Genomic DNA, 19,853 nt, shown 5'->3' with positions numbered 1-19,853 from the left:
TTAAATTATTTTTTCTTAAATTTAAATATTATGTTAATGAATTATACAAAGTTATGTTCATTTTGTAATGAAATATTAGAAATAATTTCTGAACAAATAAATGAAAGAAAATATTTAAGATGTAAATAGTGTAATAATTTACATACTACAGTTAAAACAATATCAATTTTATCAAATAAAATTAAAGATTAGGAATCCTTTATTTATATTAATTTAGATAATGAATGAAAAAAATCAACAAAAAATTAGTTGAGATCTTTTGATCTACTTTATTATAATTAAATTATTTTTATTTTTTTTATAAAAATATTAAATTTATGAATGAAAATAAAATATTTGATATAGATGAAAAATGAAATAATAAAATAGTAACAAGATTTCCACCTGAACCATCAGGTTATTTACATATTGGTCATGTTAAAGCAATATATTATAATTGAATTTTATCAAAAGAATATAATGGAAAATTATTATTAAGATTTGATGATACAAATCCAATAAAATGTACTAAAGAATTTGTTGAAAGTTAGATTAAAGATTTAAAAAAATTAAATATTTGTAAAAATGAAAATGAAATTACTTATACTAGTAATTATTTTGATAAAATTTTAGATATTTTAAAGAAATTATTAGAGAAAGAAGAAGTATATTTAGATAATACAGATTCAGAGACAATAAAAAAGGAAAGAAATGAAGGTATAGAAAGTAAATGTAGAAATAATTCAAAATAGGAAAATGAAAAAAATTTTAATTTATTTTTAAATGGAGATGATAGTTTTTGTATAAGAATTAAATTAGATATGAAAAATGTTAATAAATGTTTAAGAGATCCTATTATATATAGATATGATGATAATATTCATTTTAGAACAGGAAATAAATATAAGATTTATCCTACATATGATTTTGCATGTCCTATAGTAGATACATTAGAAGGAGTAACACATGCGGCTAGAAGTTTTGAATATACAGATAGAAAAGAATAGTATATAAGAATTTGGAATATTTGTTTTAATTAGTCTTAGTAGAATTATATTATGCCAATTTGTTTATTTTATAGTAGATTAAATTTCACTTATACTACTATATCTAAAAGAAAAATTTAGTTTTTAATAAATAATGGTTATGTAGAGTATGGAGATGAAACTAATAAAGAATTTAAAATTATAAATAATAAATGAGAAGATCCTAGAGTACCAACTATATTAGGATTATTTAATAGGGGATTATAGATAGAAGCATTGGATAAATTTATTAAAGAGATTGTTAATTCTAATAAGATAAATTTACATGAATGAGATAAATTATGAACATATAATAGATATATTTTAGAACCAAAAGTACCTAGATATATTGTATTAAATAATGATTCAATATAGGTCAATATTATAAATTTTAATTAGAATGAGTATAGAATAATACATAAACATCATAGTAATGAAGAATTAGGAAGTAGAAATTTTTATTTTAGTAATTAGATTTATATAGAGAGAAATGATTTTAATATTTTATAGGAAGATGAAAAATTTACTTTATTAAATTGACAAAATTTTAAAGTTATTAAAAAGGAAAATAGTTCAATGAATATAGAAATGTTAGAAGATAAAAATTTTAAAAAAACAAAAAAAATTTTATGATTAGCAAAGGAATAGAAATAGATAAAAATTATAATAGTAAAATTAGGAAATTTATTAATTAATAAAAAAATGAAAAATAATGATAAAATAGATGATATAGGTAATAAAAATAGTTGAATAGAAAGTATAGGAATAGGGGAAGAAGCAATTAATAATATAAATGAAAATGATATTATTCAAATAATGAAAAAGGGTTATTATAAAGTATATAGAAAAAAAGAAAATATTTTATTATTAATTGATATACCAGATGGAAAATAATTAATTTTTATTTTATTTATTAGAAGTATAAGGAGTATCATATTTATAATTATTTGTATAACAAATTTTATTTTCATGTGACTATGAATTTTGATTTATATTCTAAGAAATCTATGACTAAGGCATTTTCTATATCTAATTATTTAAAACTTGATTATTATTTAACTAATTCTAATTCTAAAATGCTGAATTTAAAGTATTATTATTTGGTAAATTTAATAAAGAAATATCCTACATATTTGGATTATTATTAATAAATTGAATATTATTTCTTTTTTTATTATATTCAATTCTTTCTTTATCATAATTAAATTTAAGTTTTTCTTTATTTATATAATCTTTTTTTTTGGAAATTCTTCCATAAAGATAACCACATGAAAATAATATTATTGTATAAAATATTATTAACATTAATATTAAAAATAATTGTAATAGTTGTGATCATTCCATTTTTATTATAAAAATATTAAATTTTTTATAATTATTATTATTCGTTTTAGATTAAATAAAAAATTTATTTTAATAAATTTTAAGGATATTAATTAAATTAATATAATATAATTATAAAATTTAAATTTTAACACTAAATATGATATTAAAAATAATATTTATTATATTTATTATTAATAAAATAAAAAATATTTCAAATAAAAATAAATTAAAATAGTATAAAGATAATATTATTAAAAATTTTAATGATTTACAACAAATAACTTCGGAAGAAAATTTATTAAATAGTCTTTTAAATAAAGAAAAATGAAATTTATATAATATATCTGATAATATTAAAAAATGATATAATAAAGATACAGATAATATTAATCATATAATATTAATAAATAAAATAATAAAGATAAATTAAAAAAATTAAAAAATATATTTTATAATAATATTGAAAAATTTTTTAACTCTATAGAGAAATTTAAATTTAATATAAAAATAAATAATAATTATTTATTTTTTGATACTAATAATTTAATAAATATTAAATTATATAAAATAATAAATAAAATAATAAATAAATATGGAATTGATAATATATTATATGAATTTATCGAAAAACTTCACGCTAAATATATATTTACAATAGAAGAAATAGACCATATAAAAAAATAGATAATAAAAATTATAATAAATTTAAAATATTATATGATTAGTTTATTAATAATATTAAAAGAAATCAAAAAAATAATAATTGTACTTGATTAATTTCAGACGTATATTATAATATTGATAACTTTTTATGAATTGAATTTGAAAATATTTTAAAAGAATATATACAACAATATAAAAATAACTTACTAAGTATAATAAATTTATTAAAAGAAAATTTATCTAAAATATTAAATATAGAATTTGATACTAAAACTAATTGAAAAAAATCAATATCAATATCAATATCAATAATGACTTTGATTTTGATTATTATAAGCATTATTATATTTTTTAAAAGAAAAAAATAAAATAAAATTTATTTATAATAAAAAAAAGGTAATTTAATTATTATAATTTTAAAAAATTATAATAAACTTCATATTATATAATAACTCCAAATAATAATATTCTCGATAATATTCTATATAAAAATAATACTAATCTTATTTTTAAAATACTTTCTAATAAATACTTTTAATAAATAAAACTAAATTAAAAATAATAAAATTTTTTTCATTTATATTTTCTTTTTATTTTTTTAATCTTATACTAAATAGGATATGTATTTAATGTCAAATTAATATTTTTTATATTAAAATAAGAAATAATCTTTTTATACTAAATATTGTCTTTAACAAAAAATCATAAAGATTCATATAAAAATCATATAATATTAGGAAATTTTTCTAAATAATATTCCTCTAATGTCCTATAATTTATTATCTCATATACATCCTTATTAAAATGCCTCTTCTAATTCCTTATTAATCTAACTAATTCACAAAAATTATTACCATTATATATTCTATACTCATTTATTATCTACTACTCATTAATCTATAAATAATTTACTCAATTGCCTCCAGGTATTATACCATATTTCTAACTATAAATATCTAAATATATCTTAAATTCATTATATTTTCCTAATGAATCCAATAAATCCGAATAATCACATATAAAATTTAACTATTTCTTCTTCTCCCATATATAAGGATGATTCATTATCTACTATATATTATATCTCTTCTAATAATCCATATTAAATGTATAATCTATTAAATCCTTAAAAATAAAATCCTTTATCTAAATCTCCTTTATCTACTATATAATTTTACTATATCTTATATAATATAATAAACATCCTAATGGATAAATATCTATATAATATGATATATACCCCTTATTGTCATCTTTACTCTATATTAATGATTCTGGCGCCATTCATTGAGGCGTTCCACTTATAGTAGTAGTTAAATAATTTTTAGTATTTATTATCTTAGAAATTCCCATATCAGCTATCTTTAAATCTAATCTATCCGTAATTAATATATTTTCAGGCTTTAAATCACAATGTATTATCTTATTCTCATGTAAAAAATTTATTCCCTATATTAACTATATACTCCATCTCTTTCTTAACTCCTAACTTATCTTATTATTCTTATTAATATAATCAGATAATGTATACTAACATAATTCTAATCCTATATAAATAAATATATTATCTTCCTCAACTGCATAATATCTTATTATATTACTATTGTTTAATTTTAATAAATATATTATCTCATTACACGCAGATATCTCATAATCTTTTAATACCCTCTTTATCGCTATCTCAATATCTCTATAATATCCCTTATATACTATTGTTCCATAACATCCCTTACCTAATATCTCATTCTTTATTATCGTTAATGATCCTATAATAATTTTACATTCATCCTATTTCTTCTCTCTCCTAATATATAAAAATATTCATATAAATACTAATAAAATAATTAAATAAATTATTTTATTTTTAATATTATAATAAGATATATCTCCCCCTATTCCTATCATATTCTTATTATCTGATTGTAATTTAGGTAATCAACTTCTTATCTCCTAATCTAAACTTATAGATCACTTAAAATCTATATTATAATCATTAATATTTTCCATATTATACTATATATCTAAAATTATTATACAATTGTTAACTAATAAAAATGCTTCCTATACTATATAATTTAATTTATAAATTACTCCCTAATAATATACTTCTAATTTCTCATTCTAAATTAATCTAATATCATTCTACTTATATTCACATAATACTGTTGGTATTATCTCTCTAATATATATACTAAATAAAATATTTCCTAAATTATTTATTTCAATTAATTTCTATTCCTATACTAAAAAAAGATCCTTATAATCCTTATAATTAATTCTTATACTAGATATATTCTTACTTCCTATTACTCAATTTTCATCCTTCTTAAATGGTGTCTAATTTATAATATTTTTTATACTAAATAATTTCTTTACTTTTAAATCTATCTTGTTAATTCTATATATATTCTTGTCTAATAATAATGATATAAAAAATTTACTACTCTCATATATTTCCCTATTTAAATTAGTATATATAGTATTCTTATTAAATTTATATATAATTTCCTCCTTCTACTATACTATATCATATAAAATAATATTTCCTGTTATTGTTACTAATATTAAAAAAGGATCCATTTTAAATTATATTAAAATTATTTGTGTTTTTGTTCAAATATTTTAAAATTAAATTCCGTTATAGAATCCTTTATTTCCATTATTGACGCCTTATTTCCCGCTCTATTACAATAATTAGGCGCACTTCATATAGTTATTACCTTGTCATTAAATAACTTCTAATATCCTTCCTAACATAACTAATGTGCTCTTAATAATTTACTTATATCATTAATATATAAAAATTCATTAAGTACCTATTCAGAAAATAAATATCCTGCTCCTCTATTACTAACATTAAATCCCTACTAATTAACTCCAGGATCACTTCATACTAAATCATTAAAACTTCCTTCTTCCGGTATCTCCTTAAATCTATCCAATGACTTAATATGATCTATTGACTATATAGATGGTGATAATCCCGCATGTATACAAAGATACTTGTCATCTATTATAGCTGATATAGGAATATAATCAAAACAATCATTAAATCAATGCCATACATTAATATTATTATATTTTTTTAAACATTCATTATAAAATCCATAAATCTATGTAATACTTCTACACTCATGATTTCCTCTTAATATATATACTATATCCTTATACTTTATCTTAAAACATAATATTAACATAACTAACTCAACTGAATTTGTTCCTCTGTCAACATAATCTCCTAAAAATAAAAATTTAATATTTGGAATATTTCCCGATATATCTAATAAATGTAAAAAATCCTAATACTATCCATGTAAATCTCCAACTAATGTTATTGGACTATACAATTCTAATACATTAGCTTCATTTTTTAATATCTCTCCTGCTTTAATTGTTATAAATTTAATATCTGATGCACTTGGCTACTTCATATTTAATAAATCTTCTATTATTCTTTCTACTGTTTTCATATTTATGTTTATAATACACAAACTTAATTAATGCAATATTTTTGTATAATAGATAATAAAGAATGTCTAGTAGATCAAATATGAATAGATCAAAATAATCCTGTTTCAAGCTATCAATTAATGACTCTATCAAGTTTAGGTACATTAAAAAATTTAAATTTTAAAACAAAATTATGAGCTGATTTTTTAGAAGTATATGATGATAAATATACTATCTCAATATTAAATACTTTTTCAGGTATGAAATTTGTATTCATTCATGAAAAATTATATAATCATAATAAATTAGAAAAATTAGCTTCTTATGTTATGAAAATATATCTAAAATATATACTATGTCAAATAAATTTAGAAAAAATGATTCAAGAAATAGAAATTTTGTTTTAATTAAAAATTATTAAATAAAATTTTTTTTATATTTTATTATAAATATTTTTCTATTTAATCTTAATATTTTACATATTTTATTAATAAAATAATTCTATATAAATCCATTATTATTCTTTAATCTCTTATTAATTTTTATTCCTATAGATATTAATTTTTCTCTTATATTTTTTTCTTTAACTCTTTCTATATTTAATTTTATTATATTCTAATACTCTAAATTTCTACTCTACTCTAAATATTTTTCTAATTTTTCCTAATCATAAAATTCTTTTTTTGCTATTTTCTTAATATCTTTCTATATAAATTTATAAATATTAATAAAATGTTTTTTCTAATAAAATAAATTATTCAAAAAATAAAAAAATAAACATCCAATATAATATTTTATATTATATTTAATACAAAATCTTTTAATTAATATAGTATTATAATAAAAATCCATAAATAAATTAAAAAATTCTTTTTTAAATCCTATTTTTATTATTAAACTAAGTAAAATATAACCAAAATTATATTCATTGTTAAATTTAATATAAAATTTATTATATCATCCTAAAAGCTAAAATTTTCTTAATAATATTTTAAAAGAAACTTCATTTCTATTCTTGAAAAAATATTGAAAATATTTTTTATTTCATAATTTCTATGATAAAATATTTTTATATTTATTTTTTATTATTTTTTTAAAATCATAATATAATATTTTTTTATCTTTTATTAATTTAATTATATCATAAAAACTAATATTATACTATAAAATACTACATACTTTTATTAATATTAATATTATCATATTAATATTAATAAATCCTACTGTTTTAAAATTCTTATACTTTTCTCCCCTCTCTATTTCATAATATTTTTTCATATAATTTTTTCAATTTTTATCTAAATAATTATTATACTATATTCCATATCTAGTTTTTAATAAATATAAAAATTCCGGAAATTCTTCTATATTCTTATATCTTATTATACATTCTCTTATTATACCATAATTATTCTATTCTCAATTATTATCTTTTCAATGCTATAATAATGAAAATCATACAATCTCAATATATTTTATAAAAAAATCATCTAAATAAAATATTTTTTTAATCTTTTTAGCATTTATTAATAATATTTTCTACATCAAATATAAATATAAATAATTTATAGAAAATTCAGTCTTTATTTCCTTCTTTATATTATCTTTATATTCTATTTTACATATATTACAATAATAATATATTGAAATTAATTCTAAATTTTTATTACAATTATTACATTTCATGTCTACTAAAAACACTGATATAATTTCTACTTTAGATTTTAATCTTGAAATAGAATTATTTTTTGATAATATAAACTTAAATGAATTTATAAATATACCTGATACTATAAATACTAATATTCAATCTAATCAGACTAATATTGATAAAATAATTTATATTCCAAAAATAATAGAAATAAATAATGTAAAATATAAAATAAATAGAAAAAATAAATTTGAATATTCAAATAGTTATATAATTCCTTTACTTACTTCAAATTCTACAACATTTAATAATGAAATTGACATTTATAAATTAACAGAAAAAGATGAAATTTTTTTCAATGAAAAATTAAAAAAATATAAAACTATTAGTTTAAAATCTATGCAAAATATTATAACAAAAGTAGAAAGAGAATTATATCTATATAATAAAATTAAACCAAATTATATTTTTACTTCCTATCAATTTAATATGATTTCTTCTCTATTCGGATTTGAAGGTAATGTTATTATAGATTTGTTTAATCATTGACTAAAAATTAAAAAAGAAAGAAATAATAATAGTCTATTAGAAAGATTTTATATTAAAAATAAAAATGAAAAACAATTAAAAGATGATGAAATTTTATTTAAAAAAAGAGAAGATGTTAGAAGACAAAGCTTTAGAAATCAAAAGAAAAATACAGAACAATCTTATTTACAAATGAAATATTTAATGAGAATTTTAAATAAAACTATTAAAATTGTTGAATATTGTGAAGAAAGAGAAAATTAAAATTACAATTAATAAATGAAAATAATAATATTTTTTTATAATAATATTTTGAAAACATCTTTAGGTAAAGAATTAATTTCTAAAGAAGGTAATGATGTTAGAAAATATCAAAATATACTTAGAAATATTGTTATATATACTAGTAATATAATAAAAAAGAAAATTAATGAAGAAAATAATAATATTGATAATATTAATGATAAAGATCTTAAAAAATTTTATAATAAAATTGAAAGTTTCTTATAGTAAACTAATAAATAATTATATAAACACAAAATGAATAACATAAATATAAATATAATAAAAGAACATAACATAAAAAAAGCAATTCCTGTCATGACAGAAATTAATGAAGAAATATGTGAAAATGTTATTCCTATATTAGATGATGATATTTTACATACTTTCAAAATAAAATGAACATTTAATTTAATTTTATACATAATATTTTGTTTTCCTATTTCTATTATACTTTTATTAATTCCTTCTATTAGAAATAATTTTATAATATGTATTAAATGTAAAATAAAAAAAAATAAATTAAACACAAATATTTGTATTAAAAATGGAAAAATATTGAATGATGAATAAGTCTACTGTGTTATTAAATGATTGAATAGAAAAGTTAACTTTACATATTAATAATTATAATATAAAAATTAATAAAAAATTATCTATATTAACAAATAAAATAATAAATATAGAAGAAAAATTAAATAATATAAAATCTAATAATTAATTATTTTTCTATTCATTTAACAAAATTTAGTTTTAATTTTTCTAATTTTTTACTATCTATTAATCATCATAAAAAACATAATATAAATTGATACTATTTTATAGTCTATACTAATCCTACTCTCTATAATCTTAAATCTATTATAGTTTCATATAAGTTTATTATAGGTAAAGTTTTATTAGTATATAAACTTCTATAGACTGTATGTACTAATTTATCTATAGCTAAAAAAGTTCCTGTTCTTCCTATACCTGCTAAACAATGTATTAATACTTTATGTTCCATTAAATTGGCTTTTTCATAGACTAAATTATAGAATAATTCTAAATATTCAAAGAATGAATTATTAGATTTAGGACAAGACATATCAGTTCATCCTAAGTACTATAATATAACAACATTTCTTTTCTTTTTACTATCTGATAATTTGACATTAAAGGAATGAATTATTGTATCTCTTTTATATATTCTTTCTCCTGTTTTCTGTACAGTCATATCTTTACATATTAATAAATCTTCATTTATTTCAGGTCAATAAATATCGTCTTCTTTCATTTTTGTAAGACATAAAATTATAATTGTTTTTTCTTCTCAGACCATATTTCAAAAATCTTTTATAGTATTTTTCATAGGTAAAGAAGTAGCAATATATTGAATAGTATTTCCTTGTATGTAGTTAGCATTAATATATGATGAATCATTATATACAGTAGGTTTTAATAAAACTCTTGTTCTATTAGGTAAAGGACTAGCATTTGAGAATCTATTTTTATTATTTTCTTCATTAATAATGGGATCTATCATATTTAAATAATTTTCATTATATTGGCAATAATTTTTTAAATTTATGAATTCTGAACATAAATTTTCCATTAATTTTGTATATTCTTTTTCTTCATGAGAATTTTGTAAAAGTTCAAGAGGAATTTGATAATGATTAAACATTTAATAAATTGTGTTTTTATTAATTAATTAGTCTTCAAAAAACATTTCTTCATCACTTGATTCTTCTTTTTTAACTTCTATTTTTATTTCTTCTTTAGGTTCTTCTTGTATAACTTCTACAGCAATTTCTTTTAATAATTCTAATTCTTTTAATGGATAAGAAATTTCAGATGCTAATGATAAATTATCTCTAAATATATTTTGTATTTCTAATTCTATACTTACTGTACTGATATAGTTAGACATTAATCCTATAGTTTTTAATTTTAATATTTCTTCTTTCATACAGTCTATGAAATCATTTTCTTCTAAGTTTAATATTTCTCCGTCTATTATTTCACCATCATTATAAACAGCAGTTAAATGAGTAGTATAAAAGAATGGTAAAATATTTAACATTGACAATAAAGATGATTCTGAAGCGCCTACTTTTTCTCCTTTTTTAACTAGAGTTACTGTACCAGTTATTTCTATATGTTCTTTAAATATTTTAGTAGGGATATTTAAGGTTTGAAAAAACCCAGTTTGACCTGGATCTAATTTAGTTTGTCTTGGAGTTATTATTACATCATCAGTAGCTATTGAGCCTGCTTTAGCTTTACAGGGAAATCTCAAGCTTTTAATAAAGTCTGCTATATCTTCTATGGAATCATTAGTGAATATTAAACCAACATCATTGACTATTTTAGGAATTAATTCTCTTATTTTATTATTTTTATTTAGGATCAAATCCAAACCTTTTCTTATACAAGTATTTTTTCCTATTACAATTTTTATATTTTTTCTTCTTCTTATTTGATCAAGAAGTAATTGAGGTAAATTATCTTTAGTAAATATTAAAATTTTTTTATAATTTTTAATATTTTGTCTAATTCTTTCTATTAGAGAAGTTTTTCTTTTTTTAGAGATTGATTGAGACATGATAAATTTATAATTTATGATGAAGAGAAATAAATTAATAGAGGAATAGAAAATAAAAAATGAAATAATGTAGTTAATTAAATAGAGAAAATCTATAACAGATATATAGTTAAAGAAGAAAATAAATATTGAGTTAGGATTAAAAGCAAAAATAATTAATGAATTAATAAGTTAGTAGTAGATAGTGGCGAGTATATGTGAAAAAACAGATTGTTTATTATATAGAATATTTGATTATAGAAATGAAGAATACAATTTAAAGGGATATGATGAGAATTATGTTAATATTATATTAAATTTAGTAGAAAATAGTAAGACAGAAGGAATAAATAAGAGAGAATTAATTAAATTATCTAAGGTTAATAAGTTTTAGGTATCAGAGATTATTAAAAAATTACTTAATGAGTAGAAGATAAAATGTGTTAAGAATAAGAATAGAAATATATGGCATTATATTTTATATAATTTAGTACCTAATAAAATAAAGTATGGGGGAGTATTATATAAGAATGGAGAGATAGATAAGGAAATTATTAATTTTTTATATAAGGTAGTGTATGAATTAATAAAGAATTATAAGAAGGTTAAGATTGAATATATTTACAATTATATTAAGTAGACGGGGGTATTAGAGGATGGAATAGATATGGAGGAAGTGTATGAGATAGTTAATGTATTAGTATTAGATTATAAGATAAAGAAGGATTGTGAATATGAAATTAAAGGGGAAGAATTTAGGATAAAAGATGAATTTTATAGTTTAATTTAATTTTTTACATAAATTATTTTTATTTTTTAATATGGAAAAGTAGTCGATATGTTCAGATAGTACAATGGACAGTAGAGAGTAGAATATAGTAATGGAATAGATAAGTACATCATCAGATTAGATTTTGGATGAGAAGCATGGAAGATATATTATATCTAATGGGAATACACGACTAAGAAGAATACCAGATGAGTGTGTATTGTGTTATGAGTAGATATTAACATATAAGAATAAGACATCATTAAAATGTAAGCATACATTTCATAGAGATTGTATGATTAAGTGATTAAATGTATTAAATAAAAAGGATGTTAATTGGAAGGAGGTATGTCCTATATGTTGTATTAATAGTGAATTTGAATAAAAATTTAATTATTTATTTTTTTCATTTTGATCGAGTATTATACCCATCATATTGGATTCATGAAATAATAAATCTTCATCTCTAAATTCAAAACTTTGGAGATCGGTTTCATCTAATTTTATATTTATTTGAAGGGATTTATTTAGATATTTTTTTGGAACTATTGAGTCTACAATTGAATTTAATTTGTTTTTAATTTCATTTGTTTTTAATAAATTTATGTTTGATTTTTTATTAAAATTATATGGAAAATGAGAAGTTTTAATATTTGAAAAAAGGTGAACAGGAATAGTATTATAAAAATTATTATTATTAGTATACATAATAATTAGGGTTATTTTTATATGATATTATTATTTTAAGTATAACTTTTAGTTTAATCAAAATATTTTATTAGGTATTTGAGTATGATTAAGTAGGTTTAAAATGAAATTATAGAAATTAAATTATAATAAATTATTTTAATTTTTGAATTATTATATTTAATTTATAAAAATATCAATTAATAATAAATATATGAATTTAATGAAAATTAATTTTATTTTTATTTTAATTATAAAAGTTACATTATAGGAAGGGGAAGATAAAGAAATTTTTTTATAGTATAAGAATAGTATGAATAGTAATCTTAATAATCTTAAAACTGAAATAAAAGAATTAATAAATACAATTAATGAAAAAAATAAAGATATTGATAAATTATTAAGTTATTTAAATTTAGATTCTGATGATAGTATATTTAATATATTGAATGAAATTTTTGATAATATTGAAAAAATATCCAAATTAAATAAAATAAAAGATAATTATAAAGATAAATTAGTTATATTATTAAATAAAAAAAATGAAAAAATACAATTATTTGATTGTAAAGAAATAAAAAATAAAATAATAGATGAAATAATAAATTAGATAGAAGAAAAAATAAATTTATTGGATTTAAATAATGATGATAGTATTAAGATAGAATTAGCAAATATAATAAAAAACAGTCCTGTATTTTTAAAACAAGATGATAATAATAAATATTATATAAAAAATAATGATAATTATATAATATTAAATATATGTAAAAAAATTAAAATTAAGATTGGTAATAGTGATGATATAGAAATTGATAATACAAATAATAATTATTTTAGTATAGAACAAAATAATAAAAAATATAATGAAATAGTGTTTTTTAAAAAAAATATATTAAAAATTTATAATGATTTAATAGTACAAACAAAAAATTTATTTGATAAAGATGATATTAAAAAAAGTTTTTAGAATCAACAAAATATCTCGATGATATTTACATATCTATTAGATAAAATTGATAATAATTTTAAAAATAAAGATATAAAAATAACCCTAACAGTTAATACACAAAAATCAGAATTAATAAAAATATATAAAACTCTTTTTGAAAAAAATAAGGATTTATTTATTAATGATCAATATTATAACACAAAATTGAATAAATAGAAGAATTATGATAATATATTATTTCTAATAAATTTTATATTTGATGAAGATAAAATATCATGAAAATATAAAGGAATAGAATATTATGTTATATATATTAATAATTTTAATAGAAAAATAGATATGTATCGTAATTTTTTAGAAAATATAATAAATAACCAATATATTAATAATAATAGATATTTAAATTTAAAAGATAGAATAACAGAATTATTAAATAAAATAAATAAAATAAATAAATCTAAACATTCTAATGATAAATCTAAAAAAACTATAGAAGATATACAACACGAAATTTCAATAAATACAACGATTAATGAAAATTTTACTTTATTTACTGATGATTGAAAAAATAATATAAAAAATAATATAAATATAACAATTATTGAAAACTATATTAAAGGTATAAAAGATGTAGAAAAAGAAATTGACAAAATATATAAAAAAATTTCATATATATATATGAAAGAATATGAGAATATACCCTTAATCAATATACAACCTCCCATGTATATTACTATTGAAAAAACTTGAGAAATATGAGAAATATTGATTCTAATTATATGTCCTATAATCTCCATTACTCTTATTGCTCTTATTATATGATGATGTCGTGTTTTAAAGATAATTAATTAAATTTAAAGTATTGGGTGTTTTTTTATTAAATAATATTAAAAATTTATTAGATTAGGATTTATATTTTTCTATAGGTAATTCAGATGATAATATAAATTTTTTAGATTATTTAATTTTAATAATGAAAAATATAATGAAAATTTATTAACAGATATTAAAGATATATTAGAGAAATGTAAAAGAAAATTGTAATAATAATAATAATCAAAATAATAATAAAATTTATATAGAGAGCTTAATGATCTTATATATTCTTATGATATTTTAATATATGAAGGATTTAATAAAGTTTTAAATATTTTATTTAAATAATTTAATGATAAAATAAATGAATATCAAAAAATCTATAGTATTTTTTTTAGTAAGTTTATTAGAATTTATTAATATATTAAAAATATTTTTTTTTTAAATTTAAATTTTTTTACTTTTCATCTATTTCTTGATTATAGTGTATGTGTATACTATATAAAAATCTAATTTATAGAAAATACATATATCTATTAGAAAATAATTTATATCTATATATCTTTTTTTATAATGTTTTAAATGTTTTTATTATTTTTTGACTATAAAGTTAAATTTAAGATATTTTAATATTATAACATTTATTAATTAACATGGTTAGTATTATTATATATGTTAATTTTTTTTATTGATAAAAATTTATTTAATAGTATAAATATTTTGATATAATAATTAAAAACAAATAAAAATAATTAAATGAAATCTGTAGAAATAAAATTGATAGATAGAAAAAATTCTCAAATTTTTTACATAAATATATATTAGAATAAAGTATAAAAGTATAAATAGATTTTTTAAGATATAAAATCTTTTATATAATAAATAAATATAATTATGTTAAAAATCTCTTAATTGTTAATTAATTATTTTTTCATTATAAATAAATTTTTTTTTTTTTGAACTACAATAAAATACTATTATAACGATAACAACAACCTAAACTAAATCCTGCTATACTTAAAATAATATTAGTTTTCAAATAAAAAAAATTACCGTTTTCTAGGAGGTTTTGTATGTGTATTTTTTAATATTTTCAGTTAATTTGTTTTTAATATATTATTTAAATTTGTCAAACTATTTTTCTATTCATTCACCTTACTTTTTTTGTAATATTTTTTAATTCAGATTCTAAAAAAAATTATATATATTAAAATTTCATCCTTCATTTTCATATGATTTATAACCATTTTTTTTTTTAATATTTTAATAAAATCATTATATGATTTTTTTAATTTGTTATACTACTTTTTTATCTTTATCAGTTTTATTAAAAACATCATCTAATTCACCTCTTAATAACATATTTTTTTTATCTAATTTTTCTTTTAAATCCTTTAATCTGAGAATATCATCAGTATCATCAGTATTATCAGTATTATTTAGATTTAATACATTTTTTATTTTCATTATAAATAAATTTTTTTTGAACTACAATAAAATACTATTATAACGATAACAACAACTAAACTAAATCCTGCTATACTTAAAAATAATATTAGTTTTCAAATAAAAAAAGAATTACCGCTTCCAGGAGGTTTTGTATGTGTATTTTTTAATATTTCAGTTAATTTGTTTTTTAATATATTATTTAAATTTGTCAAACTATTTTTATATTCATTCACCTTACTTTTTGTAATATTTTTTAATTCAGATTCTAAAAAATTATATATATTAAAATTTCATCCTTCATTTTCATATGATTTATAATCATTTTTTTTAATATTTTTAATAAAATCATTATATGATTTTTTTAATTTGTTATACTACTTTTTATTTTTATCAGTTATATTATTAAAAAAATCATCTAATTCACCTCTTAATAACATATTTTTATTATCTAATTTTTCTTTAAAATCCTTTAATCTGAGAATATCATCAGTATTATCAGTATTATCAGTATTATTTAGATTATTTATTAGAATATCTATTTCATCTTTTATTTTTTTCATTTTTTCATTATTTCATTCCTCTCTACTTAAGTGTCAACAACGTATATTGACATAAATATCATATTTTTTTATAATATCTTTTAAAGGAACATTATCGATAAATATCTTTTTAAATCTATTCATTATAGAATTATTATTAAAAACATCAAATTTAATACATTCATTAATAGCAGATTTAAATCCATTATCATTTGTTATTTCATCTAACGAAACTTTTAAATTTTTACCAGTAGTAGTATTTTCATCCTATGATTCTTTATTTTCATTATAATAATAAGAACTCTCAACAAATTTTGTTTTTTTATCTATTAAACTTTCTTCAATAACAGATTCAATTGTTATTATTTTATTATATTGGAAATTTGTACTATTACCACAATTATTTAGGGTTATTTTTATTTCTATTCAACGTAATGAATAAACTTTATCTTTTAATAATCATATTTTTAATAATATTTCTTTATCACTAAATTCTTCATCTAATATATATTCATTCTCAATTTTAAATGCTGGATTTTCTAATATATCTGTTATTTTATTTTCATTCAATATTCAATCCATTTTTTCTAAAAATTTAATATCCTTAATATTGTTCAAAACTTTATTTAAATCATTTGTATCCTCTTTATTATCATTTTTTAACTTAATTATATTAGTTATATTCTATACTATGTTATTTTTCTATGTTATTATCAAATTATGGCTAATATTATTTTCATTATTGTTATATCAATTCTAAATCATAGACTATATAACATTAAAATTTAAACATTCTACCATTAATAAAGTATTCTTTAATTCTTTTTCTTTACTATTTTCAAGTAATGTATTTATTGCATTAGTTGTATCTAATTTAATTTTTTTCAATTTTTCTACACTATTCTCATTTTTTTCAATATATTTGTTATAACTATTAGTATTAATAGATTAAAATTCTATGCATATTTTTATATTTTAGTGTTAAATTTAAATAGTATTATAAATAGATAAATTTATATATTTAATATGATAATATAACACAAATATGGAAAATTTTATCTTATTTTTATCTTATATATAATTTATAAAAGGATATTTATTATATTAACAATAGTTTTAAATATAATTCATTAAAGTATAATTTTATTTTATTTTATCGGATTTAATAATTCATATTTTATAAATAATTTTTATAGTTTTATTTATTTTCTTTATATATTTATTATTATTATTTAAAATTAAAAACATTAATTATGGAAAATGATTAGAATATCAATTCAAAAATTTTCCATAAAAAGCACTTTCTTTCGACCCAGAAATGGGAAGAAGGAAGTGAAGGGACCTCCATCAGGAGGATAGTCCTAGTCTAAGCCTGACTAGAAGAATAAAGGAGTTGAGACAGATCACTCCTTTATTTTAACTGATAGTAATAAGGGGTTCGAATCCGATCAACCCCTTATTACTACTAATATTTTTAAGTCATCAGTTTTAAATGTTTCTAATGGCAGTTCCACCACTAATTACGAGTAGGTTCCTCAAGACTCTTGTGCGACCTTTCCTAAATAGGGGGTGGTGGAATCAAGCCCTATAAAACTCTACCCTATGTCATCCTCATATGATGACGGGAAAGGCGCAGTTCGAACCTCCTCCAATAAGAGGAGAAAAACTGATAGGGATAGTGATTAGTCTATCCCCAATCAGCCAGAACACATCCGGCCATGTGGTACTAATCAAAAATCACATGTGGGTGTTGATGTCCGAATATCAACATCCAACTCCGACGTACGTCTTAGACTCCTTGCTAAGATAGAGAACTCATGAGATTAGATGTCTGACATCGAAGCTCGTGAAAATCTATTAAGGCTTGACAAGTTCAGTGGAAGGTATGACATCATTTCAAAGATAAATGATGCCATGACCTCTCTATTAGCCTCTGATGAGATTAAGGCTTTAGATAAGGATAACTTCTCTATAGAAGTTATTAATTATCTAACTTACATCGGTGGTATCATTTACAAGGATATTGTAAATGGTACTAAGTCCAGGTCATCTATTTAGGTTGTTGGTGCGTAGTATAAAAATATCTTTTCAAAGACTAAAAAGAATTTATTTCATATTAAAAGTTCTGTTATAATAGGATAGATTTAGTTAGAATATAGAGTTGTTATAGATGATTGATTCATTATCTCCATATTGTTAATTATTTAGTTATAGTTTAGTCTCTATTCAATAGAGATGAAATGGTTCTAGTTAGAGACTAGTTCATAAGATTAATTAGGAGATAGAGACATAATAGGATGGAGAAATCCGAAAGGAATTTCTCTTGAGTATGTTATAGGCTATCCCTAAGAAAACTTATAAAATATCTCAATGGTATCAACCTCAACCTTTATAGTAGTATAGTCAAGGTGTAATGTAGAAAATAGAGTACTTAAGGGAGGTAGCCTTATCGGCTGCTAATGATTTTAAGACGTCTATAGGATACTTATTATGTTAAAAAAGAAAGATGTCTTATATTAGTAACTAAGATGGAGTCTACTCTGAGACATGAAGACTATTGTTGTTCTAGTAGCTATAAGTATTATTATAAAGAAATTCAATTATTTGATTTTAGAGATAATATCTGTTAATATAGATAAGTAGGTGGTATATAGAGTAATATATGAATTATTAGATATTATCTAGTAGAATAAATGTATATAAAATGATCATTAAAAACTAATAAATAATTAAATTTAGATTTCATAAAATTAAAAAAAAATAATATAATTAATATAACATGAGAACTATTAATTTTTTCTAAACTTTGTAATTGGTATTTTTATTTTTATATAATTCTGAAAAAAACAGTTTCTATTGGGTGATCTTTTAATATCTATAATAAATTATTTATTTATTTTAGAGTGAATATAGTTTTTAATTTATTATATTCAATATAATGATTTAAATGATTTTTTCTTTTTTCTTCTTTATTTTCAAACTAATCTATTGCTGGTTTCATAATATTTAAAAAACTTTTAATCATTTCATTTTGATTTATAATAGATCTCTGATTTAATTCTATATCTAATTCATTAAAACAAGGTTTAAGATCATTTATATTATATCAATGTAAAATAATACCTTCAGCATATTCTATAAATTTATTTTTTTACTTCAAAATTCATAAGT

The 19,853-nt window shown here is 18.0% G+C and overlaps 1 pseudogene; it reads right to left on the bottom strand.

The window, feature by feature from the left end:
- Positions 1-5,620: 5,620 nt before the first annotated feature.
- The window catches only part of LOC125290187, a 146,588-nt pseudogene continuing 132,355 nt past the window's right edge, over positions 5,621-19,853 (bottom strand).

The sequence above is a fragment of the Alosa alosa genome, unplaced genomic scaffold (assembly GCF_017589495.1).
Source record: "Alosa alosa isolate M-15738 ecotype Scorff River unplaced genomic scaffold, AALO_Geno_1.1 AALO_1.0_unplaced_2, whole genome shotgun sequence".
Classification (NCBI taxonomy): Eukaryota; Metazoa; Chordata; class Actinopteri; order Clupeiformes; family Clupeidae; genus Alosa; species Alosa alosa.
The sequence above is the reverse complement of the archived record's forward strand: the minus strand, read 5'-3'. Positions and strand labels throughout refer to the sequence as shown.